The following is a 10,898-nucleotide window of genomic DNA, read 5'->3' as shown; positions in this document are numbered from 1 at the left end:
GGGGGGGGGGGGGTGTAAACCAGGGTGGGGTAGGGCAAAACAACATCAATTAACTCTTATAATTTATCTAAGAGAGTCCAAAAGTTCCTCGGCCTTCTCCGGTGATCCAAAGTTATACACAGACCTTTCATGGCTGAACCGTAGTATAGCTGGGTAGCGCAAGGAGTATTGAATGTTTAAATCCCTTAACCGCCTCTTTGCTTCATCAAACGCCTTCCTCTTTCGGACCAAAGCTGGAGAAAAAGCTGAAATAACATAATCTTGGATCCTTTATAAGTCATGGCTTGGGGATCTTTCCCAAGATTTCTAGAAGCTTCCAAGAGCATCTGCCTTTATAGCTCTGCAGCCGGAACAGGAGTGGGGGTGGGGGGGGCACTGGGGTTCGAGCCGGGCCCGCGTATTGCAACCCGGTAGACTCATTCCACCCTTACCTGGCCTGATCCAGCCTCCGGATTCAATAACTGCGGAAGCCACTATTCAAGGAAACTTGTAAGCTGGCCTTCTTCTTCCCGTTCGGGAAGGCCCAACAAACGAATATTTTTTCGACGACCTCGATTCTCAAGGTCGTCAATGTGATTCTCTAAGGTCCGGACATGCTGCTCAAGAGTCCAGACCCGATCCACGGCCGATTCTGCAATGGCCTCGGAGGTCGCAGCCTTTAGCTCCGTCCCTCCGACTCGCCATTCAATTTCTTCGATGTCTCGTACGTGCTTTTGTAGCACAGCCGAGGATGAATTCCATCGACTTCGGGACTCTTCAATGAAAGCGTCGATCTTCGCATTGAGTTTGGAGATGATTTCCACAAGGTTCGCCACCATAGGTAAGTCCCCCGGGGCGGCTGCGGACACCTCTGCTGCAGCTGGGGAGGGTGGAAGAGGGGCTCCTGCCTGCTTTGAACTGCGGGCTCCTTTCCTCCTAGTCATTTTTACAGGAGACGGAACTGTTTAAATTTAGTACTGAACCACTAATTACATTAATTAAAAACTATTTTTAATTGGTTTGGTGAGTGTGGTGGAGGAGAGTGGCCCACTTTGCCTAGGTCTTGGGAGGGGCACTATAGACCCAGACTTGCTGAGTCGCCGCCATCTTGGATCTCCATCTTCAGCTGCTTCATCAATTATCTTCCCTCCATTATAAGGTCAGAAATGAGGATAATCACCAATGATTGAACAATGTTCACCACATGCACAACTCCTCAGGTGCAGAAGCAGTCCATGTTTAAATACAGCAATGCCTGGAAAATATCCAGGATTGGGATGCAAAGTGGCAAGTAACATTCACATCGTACAAATGACAGATTAATGACTATCTCCAAACAAGAGAATCTAGCCACTACCCTTTGACACCGTGGGCAGCACAGCGGTTAGCACTACTGCCTCACAGTGCCAGAGACCTGGGTTCAATGCCCACCTTGGGCGACTGTCTGTGTGGAGTTTGCACACTCGCCCCATGTCTACGTGGGTTTCCTCTGGGTGCTCTGGTTTCCTCCCACAGTACAAAAGATGTGCAGGTCAGGTGAATTGGCCATGCTAAATTGCCCGTAGTGTTTGTTGTAGGGAATGGGTCTGGTTGGGTTGCTCTTCGGAGGGTTAGTGTGGACTTGTTGGGCCGAAGGGCCTGTTTTCACGCTGTAGGGAATCTAATCTAATCTAATCATTCAATGGCATTACCTTCACTGAACTCCCCACTATCACTATTATGGAATTACTATTGACCAGAAACACAACTGGATTGACCGTATAAATGCAGTGACTAAAGAACAGGTCAGAGGCCAGGAATACTGCAGCAAGTCACTCACCTCCTGACTTGCTAAAGTTTGTCTACCATCTACAAAATGCAAATTAAGAATTTAGTGGAAAACTCTCCACTTGACCGAATGCACTGCCAACACTGAAGACGTTTGACACCGCTCAGGAAAAAGTAGCCCACTTAATTGTATCTCCTTGGGCAGTATCTTCTCTGTTATGCAGAAGGACAAGGGCAGCAGGTACCTGTTTGTTCAACTCCAAGGCACTTACAATCCTGATTTTGAACTATAGTACCATTCCCTAATTGTTGCTGGGTCAAAATACTGAAACTTCTTTCCTAACAGTACTGCGGGAGTATCTACGCCATGTTGACTGCAGTGGCTCAAAAAGGCAGCTCACTACCATCTTCTCCAGGGCAAGTAAGTGTGGACAACCATTGCTGGCCTGGGCAGCAACATTAATATCTTGTTTTTGACTAAAACAATAACAGTGACTGACTTCATGTTGATAGACGCAAGAATTCCTCCTCCCTTGTCCCAACCTTAAAATATGGTAAAGGTCTTTCAGAGATCAAACCTGTCCCAACATTCAAAATATCTTCCTTCTAGGCCAGTGTTAATTCGAAAAACAATAAAGACTTGCATTTTTATTGTGTCTCTCAAGGGCTTAGTGGTTTTCAACTGATGAACTACCTTTAAAGAGGCATAACTGTTGTAATGTACATCAGTGTAAAGCCCATTTCCTCTATTCATATATCAAGGGGAAAAAGAGCTGTTGATTTAATATAATCTTTCTCCAACAAACTCTAAAACTCGAGATCACATCTCTGTATGTGATTAACCTCCATCCATCTCAGTTATGAGGAAAGTTGCTGTGTGACAGCAGAAACATTTCCATCTTACAGAAAGTATGTTGTGATGAAAACAAGCCAATTCTGACATGTGGTTTCGAAAACTGGCCTTAAGAGGAATCCAAAACATCACAACAAAAGATAAATGTTAAAAAGATTTTCATAAGTTTTGATATTTTGACAGATCACCAGCAGCAATGTGTTGGTAATGACTGTATCCTGGTTAATTTACATTTTAATAGGAGCTTTTCCACAAACAAATATCAATAGAAATATTTCCATGGACACAAAGAAATTGTTCAAAACATCTAACATAATATTTAGATAAAGAATGTGCACTGGAATTTGCTGGGCAATAGAAATTAAACCACTGGCTGCCTCAGATCATATGAAAAGAAAAACAAATGGAAGTTAATTTAACTGATTATACTTTATATTAAGTGGGAGAAATCTTGATTTCATCCATATTTACTTTACAAACAAGGGTAAAAATACTTCACTTTCATAAAACCATTTTATTTCCTTTTCTTTTGATTTTCCACCCCATTTTATTTCCCCCCTTTTTCATCTTGAAGTTAATTCTTGGAGTGATGATATGCTACAAGTGATGTTGGAAACCTGTGCTGCGTTTATTCAAATGACAATTGGTTGTGTACAACCCTTGTTAGTGCAATTTGTAGGATTTACTGACATTTAAAGGCTGCTCAGTTGGGGCGTCAAGAAGGGGGTTCAATCTGACGTGTTGGTTCATTTTTTTCTTCTGAATTCAGGGACATTGGTACCCAATGGAGTTCCTTGGCTCTTTTCAGCTAATGATAATTCATTTTAATTTGTGTGGACAAAGAAGCAAGGCTGGTGGCAGGATGTTTGGAGATCACTTGAAGCTGAAATGTACAGGCATGCAGCTGACCGACATGTGTGCTTTTCACCATCACTGCTCCCACACTATTTTCTAGAAAGCTGGTAGCTTGTTAAGTACATTAAGAAGATACATAACATCAGTGATCAAGGAAAGGTTTGCAGCCCTTTGTGAACACATGAGAGAAGAGGGGTAAGGGCTATAGAAGACTTCTCAATTTTATTGCTTTTTTTTAAACTGCTGTGTCAAAATCCCAGAGAGGCAAGGCGACCATTTGAACAAAGAGAACTCCAGCTGTGTGGAGTTTGCACATTCTCCCTGTGTCTGCGTGGGTTTCCTCCGGGTGCTCCGGTTTCCTCCCACACTCCAAAGATGTGCAGGTCAGGTGAATTGGCCATGCTAAATTGCCCGTAGTGTTAGGTAAGGGGTAAATGTAGGGGTATGGGTGGGTTGCGCTTCGGCGGGGCGGTGTGGACTTGTTGGGCTGAAGGGCCTGTTTCCACACTGTAAGTAATCTAATCTAATCAATCTTTGTGTCATCGAGAAGATTGAATAGATGACTCTGTATTTCATTATCTAAAGCATCAATAAATACAGTGTGTACAGCACAGATCTTTGTGAAGTATCAGTAGACATGTCCTTCCATCATGTGTATATGTCCATTTTCCTGCTCTCTGAGTTGAATTTTATCTGCCTTTTGGGGACAGGCTGGGAGACATATTTTCCATTGACCATGCCCTTCTGCCAGTAATGGGAAAGATGCCAGTTATGATGCCCAGTGAGACCAAAAGGAATCATTAAGTGACCAATCAAAGACTTCTTCCTGTCTTCATGGGCAGTTTGTTATAATCTGAAAGGCCTGGGACCATGTGCGAGGTGACCAGAACAAGTCAGTCCTGCTGCTGTGGATCCTCCTTTTTAGACACTTTTTAGATTACTGAGACACCAAGTAAATAGATTATCCCCATAACAAAATTTGGTATCATCATTGACCATCTGCACTCCCAGGCTTCGTCGACCCTATGTAACCAACTTTGAGATTACATGACCACTAATGTACCACTTCTTCTTGATGCAATGCCAACATTGGTCTGGTGGTGGCACTGTGAAGTTACTGAGCTCCCTGAATTGTGCAACAGCTCTTGGGGCTAAACCTCTGTCTTTATTCATGTTGGCAACCCTGGCAATGGACAAAATGCAGTCCTGGCTTAATTTGCCGACACATTGTGGTCAACTCCACTCCCAACCCTGGCTCTGGGACTTCTACCAGCTTTGTAGAATTTCAACCTGCCTAACCACATCAATAATAAGCCTTCAATTCAATGAACATTAACATTAGCTAATATTATCTCATATAAACTCTTATCAAATTATGAATCTTCAGCTGAGTTCCCTCAATCCTCTTACATGTGTACTATTCATAGTAACTGAGTGATGATAATGGATCAATCTATCTACATCCACAGTGTATTAACTATGACACAATGCCTCCCAATCGACATTGCAAGAATTTTAGAACATCCGTAGTGCTTTGTTATGCAGCCGACTTGTTGCATTTTAAACATCCGTTATCTTCAGATATTTTTATTCATTCATGGATCATGAGCGTTGCTGACTGGCCAGCATTTATTGCCCGTTCCAAGTTGCCTTTGAGAAGATGGTGGTGAGCTGCCTTTCTGAACCTCTGCGGCCCATATGCTGCAGGTTGACCCACAATGCCATTCGGGAGGGATTGCTAGGATTCTGACCCAGTGTTAGTGAAGGGATGGCGATATATTTCCATATCAGGATGATAGGTTGCTTGGAGGGGAACTTGCAGGTGGCGGTATTCCATGAATCTACTGCCCTTGTTCTTCAAAATGGAAGTGGTTATGGGTTTAGAAACTGCTGCCTAAGGAGCTTGTGCAAATTTCTGCACTGCATCTTCTAGATGGTACATATTGATCCTACTAATTGCCAGTGGGGGAAGAGAGTGGATATATAGAGATGTGGTACAAGTCAAGCAAAGCTGCTTTGTACTGGACAATGTCAAGCTTCATGAGTGTGGATGGAGCTGCATTCATACAGGCAACTGAGGAGTATTCCATCACTCTCCTGACTTGTGCCTTGTAGATGTTGGATAGTCTTGGACAGTCAGGAGACAAATTCCTTGCTTCAGTATTCCAAGCCACTGATCTGCTCTTGTAGCCACTTTGATATATGGTGCTAATCCAGTTGAGTATCTGGTCAATGGTAACTTCTATGATGTTATTTATGGGGGAGTCAGCGATAGTTATACCATTCAATGTCAAGGGATGATGGTTATGGGTCTCTTATGGGTTTTATCTTGATTATGGTCACTACCTAGCATTTGTATGACATGAATATTACTTGCCATTTTTCAGTCCAAGTCTGAAAATTGTTTAGAGGTTACTGCATTTGGACAGTATCTGAAGAGTCACGAATGGTGCTTAATATCATTTAGTTATCACAAACATTCCAGTTCTGACTTGACGATGGAGAGAATGACATTGATGAAAAAAACTGAAGATAGCTGTGCCTAGGACATTACCTGAAGAACTCCTACAGAGATTCCTAGTGAATGAGATGAGTGACCTCTAACAACCACAACCATCTTCCTCTGTGTTATGTATGACTCCAACTAGCGAGGGGTTTGCCTCCTGATGTCCTTTGATTTAAGTTTTGTTAGGACTCCTGATGCCACATTCAGTTAAGTATGGCCTTGATATCAAGGACAATCACTCTCATCTCACCTCTGGAATTCAGTTATTTTGTCCATGTTTTTGTACTATAGCAGAAACGAGTTGGCCTGCCTTGGCTGGATTTGTCTTACTTTTTGTGTACAAAGCACACCCTGGGTAATTTTTCCCACTATGGGGTAGGTGCCAGTATTGTAGCTGTAGAGAAACAACTCGCTAGATGTGCAGCAAGTTCTGGAGCACAGATTTTCAGTACTATTGCTGGGACATTGTCAGGGTCATTGACTTTACAGAGTTGAGTGCTTCCATCCATTTCCTGATTTCACGTGGCGTGAATCAATTTGTCTGAAGATTGGCACCTTGATAATGGGGACCTCTGAAGGAGACTGAGATAGATCATCCACTCAGGACATCTGGCTGAAGATGGTTGTAAGTGCTTCAGCCTTATCTTTTCGCACTTATGTGATGGGCTCCCCCATTATTGGTGATACTTGTGGAGCCTACAACAAGCAGTTACTTGTGTTTGTTGTGGCTCCTATTCCAGATTCATACAATGATGAAGAAGCATTGTTCAGTTACATCAATGAATTATTTGTTTATTGTTTAGCCTCTGGTTAGAAATGGGGTGTTCAAGGGAAAAAAAAACAACTAAATGTCGACAGGGGACGATATATGAAATACCTAAACTTCAGTTGGCACATTCTCGATGTCATCACTAACTACGTATAGCATTTAATCAAATGAACAGACAACACAAGTTGTAAAGTTTCTTGCATTTCATTGAATCATGCATCACAATCCATGCCCATTTTCCGGAATAATCCAATTTCATTCATTATTGTGTCCTCTGTGAAGGCAACCTGAGCTATTGAAGAAGTTTTGTCTCTCAAAAGTACAGCCTTGGGAATTCAAGTTATGTTTCTCAAGAGTACGTATGAGAATTGGCTGATAATAAATGAAACGAATAACACTGCCAAACATTCTTTGCTCAAGATGTTCAAACCTTGCTATTTTACACTTATCTACCACATAATTTTCAAGGTAGCTGTTCCCTTTTTAATTTAAATGTAATATTTATTGAAATTCTTGAGAACAAAAGATAAAGATGAATTGAAGATGTGTTTCCCTGAAAGTACACATTCAGTAGCTTGGGAGGGAAGGGAATTAACTGACAGAATCACAGTCATCCATATTCACAGGATAAGTAATGGAGAAAGGAGGGAAAAAACAGAATGTCTTGTACTACCACAGTTCCATTTAATTACAAATAGCACAGCTTAAACAGATCGAACAATGCAGCTGGGGTTAAAGAAAAGCGACTGAGCCATGGAATAGAATTTATTTTCTTCCTCTTGTTGGTACTATCAAGAAGGTATTCACTTAATTCACATGAATTCTGGAAGCTAAGATATCTACTACATCAGGATGTTTCCCAGTAGTTCCGCCTCCCACCTGCATGGGTTAAAACTTAGTTAAAATTTAGTTTACATGTTGAATTTATGTTTCTCCATGCAGTCTGTTTAAACCCTTACAATTTGTCAAAGGGATATGATGGATTTATGTAGTTCGGAATCATCGCTCCCCTCTTGTGCCTATTATTGCTAGCATTAATGGCGGTTTTAGAAACACTGCAATTATTGTTTCAATTTAAAGATTTATGAAATGACAATTTTTAATTTCCCAGACTGGGCATTTTTCTTTTTGCTTGACGATTATATTTTCTACACTGTGCACATTTTATATTTCCAACTTTTAAGAGAGTGGCCAGTTCACTCGGTTGCTTAAATGGTTATTGTAAATAACACTAACAACACAGTATTCACTCAGTAAAAGAAAAATGTCATTTCCCCTGGTTTGGCAAATAATCAACAATCTTCTGCCTTAAGGCAGAAGACTCAAGAAGAAGAAGAAAATTTAAGAAGCAGTTTCAAAAGAACTTTAGTGTTTTAGGGGTCATCTTCTATGGTGTATACCAATGGTATATATAGACTTTGTCATGGGTTTAAAAAGTGTCTTCTAAATCTAATACCTTTGAAAGATGAAAAACATAAAATGTGTATGTTCATAACTCAAGCTCAGTGGAAATGTCAGAGAATAACTGATCTGTAGCACAAAATATGGCCAATATTCTGCTGAATGATGGCCTGCTTGCCTTCTGCCTCAATAAACTGCTGTTGTTTGTACCTGACCACATTCAGCATTTCGCTCAAACTTGATAAGAGAAAAGAGGTCAAGGTCTCCTTGCTCTATATACATTTAGAAAAGGCACCAGCATCTTCCTGGGCCATATACATTTAAACAAAGAGAGAGAGATTGATTTCTGTGCCTCTCCCTATCTAACACCTGTTGTGATTTGATATGTATTTTGTTTCAATATTGAGCATAAACATTAGGTTGCATAAGCATAAAGGAGCCCAAGAGAAAAATAATGGAGATTGGATCTGGGTCTGGATCTGATTATTGTCTTTGGATTCATTAGTAAAGTTCCCACCACGTATACTGTACTTCAGAGAGTGATTAATAACAGTCACATCAGACACTTTCATATCAGACTGGCTTTTGAAACAGTTTAATCATTATTTGCAAAGTGCTTTTGGGCATCCTGATGTTATGAAATATGTTAAGTGAGTGCAAGATTGTCATTCTTTCATTTATTCATAAAAACGCACACACTTTGACTCATCCATCTCCTCCACCAACTACTCCGTCTCTAACCCTCCGGCTCCGATCCAAGTTCTTTCGAAGTGGCTGTGGCTCAGGGCTGGCACTGAAACAATTGGTCATGAGCTTACGTCCTACCCCAGGGGGTTGATCAAAAAGTTTGGACTGGCACTTCAATGCAGTACAGAGAGGAAATTGGAGGTGCTCTCCCAACAATGAGTTATTACCCTGAAGCTCCATCAGTCCTCTCGGATGAATGTAAAATAAGCTATCATTGATCAAATAGGAGGGTGATACTTTCTGCTCAAAAGGCACGAGATATTACATATTTCAAAACCTTTTCTTTCCAGCTGCTATCGGATGTGATAAGCTTAACCTTTGTCACCAATCCCTAATTCCCATTGAGAAGGTAATGGTGAGCTGCCTTCCTTGAGCCATTGCAGTCCATATAGTGCAGCTATATCCACAGTTCTATATTTGATTTGCAGTCGTTTGACAAATGAAGCCACCAGTATCAAGGGAAATCGTTTCCTTAATGTGTTTTCATGAATTGTAAACGTGGTCTTTATTGATGTCTTTCAAATTCTGTTACATATTACCCATTAAAAAAAAATTCCCTCGTGGGGTACCGCAGTGAGGATTGAGGTGGGATGTAGCTGGAAGGTAGAAGCTTTAGAAAGCGTTTTGGTCTCCTGCTCGTTGAATCTTTATAATTGGTAACTGTGAAGGCAGAAATATCAAATCAAAGTCACGGTAGTCTTTGATTAATGAGTTACAGTGTATAGTTAAGACAATCTCTCTCACGCCACGCAGAGCTTTGGTTGTTTTGGAAGGATGAAAAAAAATTTAAAACACTGAAAATTTTCATAAACCTTGTGAAATTTCCTTTCTGTCAGCTGGAGGTGAGACTCATTTCTGATGATACGTTGAGGGTGAAATTATAGCATTGAACATTTAGGAGAAGCAAATTAGTACCTCACTGTGGTAGTAGCAGTTAAACACAGACTGCTGTCTTATCATTTATTCATGGTATATTAGCTAGTAATTTAATGCCGACTGAAAAGGCTGTCAGTGCATTCTCAGAGATAAATGACACACAATTATCCTGTCCCCAGAGAGAGCTCCACCGCTGATCAGCAAATCCTACAAGAAGAAAACGTGGCAAGGAGGAATAGATGTGCTTCTCTGTGAAACTGGCCAAGGTTACTGGGAATCTGAAACTTCAGTAAAGATCACTTTTCAATCATTTCCTATCTCCAAAGACCCAGTTGATGTTACTCATCCTCTGTCCTGATTGAAGCAGTAGTTGAGATAAAAGAAAATTAGATTGCGTGCTAATTTCTGTATGTTTTTTCTCTTGAATGTCACACGTAATTCTCTGTTGCTGGATGCCACACTTTGTAAAGCAATAAATCCAAACTGAAATGGAATTGCAATACTGATTAACTCGCTCACCACTGAATTTGCACAAACCCTTCTTCGAGTAATTTTGTTACTGCACAACTGGAAGAAGACTTTCCTGTATATTTGCTACACTCAGCAAAGTCCTGGAAAGGATATTTAGATGAATATCCTACCACGTAATCTAATTACTCAACACCACCACTCTAACTCCCCATGGAGCATTAGACTGAAAGCTGATTTTTAATTCCCATCTGGCACTGGATCGTGCACTTTGGATGATAATTGCGGTTCGTCATGTGAATTCAAATTGAGTCTCGGATGTTTGAAATTCAAATACTTGCAAAAAGCAAAAGCAGAAATAAAAATCTAAACTCAAGAGTTGAGCACTAAAATCTTTGCTTCTGAACTTAAATAAGTTTAAAGAATGTGTTTGGCTTATACTAACTACAGTGAAAATCCCACCATGATCTTTACACTCCTCCAATACTGATTCCTTGTCCAACCTTGATTTTCCTCACTCCATAGTTGCTAGCTCTAGAATTCCCTCACTAAGCTTCTCTGCTTCTCAACCTTTATCTGTTCTTTTAAAATGCCTCTTAAAACCTACCTCTTTGACTAAGGTTGTGATCACCTGCATTAATACTTCTCTGTGTGATTCAATGATAAAATTTATTTGC

General features: G+C 40.8%; 1 long non-coding RNA gene across 1 annotated transcript in view; it reads left to right on the top strand.

The window, feature by feature from the left end:
* LOC122554239 overlaps positions 1-10,411 on the top strand; it is a 19,541-nt gene extending 9,130 nt beyond the window's left edge. The window contains exon 3 of the long non-coding RNA XR_006312949.1: positions 9,933-10,411. This is a non-coding gene — a long non-coding RNA (uncharacterized LOC122554239). The remainder of the gene's footprint in view (positions 1-9,932) is intronic.
* The last annotated feature ends 487 nt before the right edge of the window (positions 10,412-10,898 follow it).

The sequence above is a fragment of the Chiloscyllium plagiosum genome, chromosome 11 (assembly GCF_004010195.1).
Source record: "Chiloscyllium plagiosum isolate BGI_BamShark_2017 chromosome 11, ASM401019v2, whole genome shotgun sequence".
NCBI lineage: Eukaryota > Metazoa > Chordata > Chondrichthyes > Orectolobiformes > Hemiscylliidae > Chiloscyllium > Chiloscyllium plagiosum.
The sequence above is the reverse complement of the archived record's forward strand: the minus strand, read 5'-3'. Positions and strand labels throughout refer to the sequence as shown.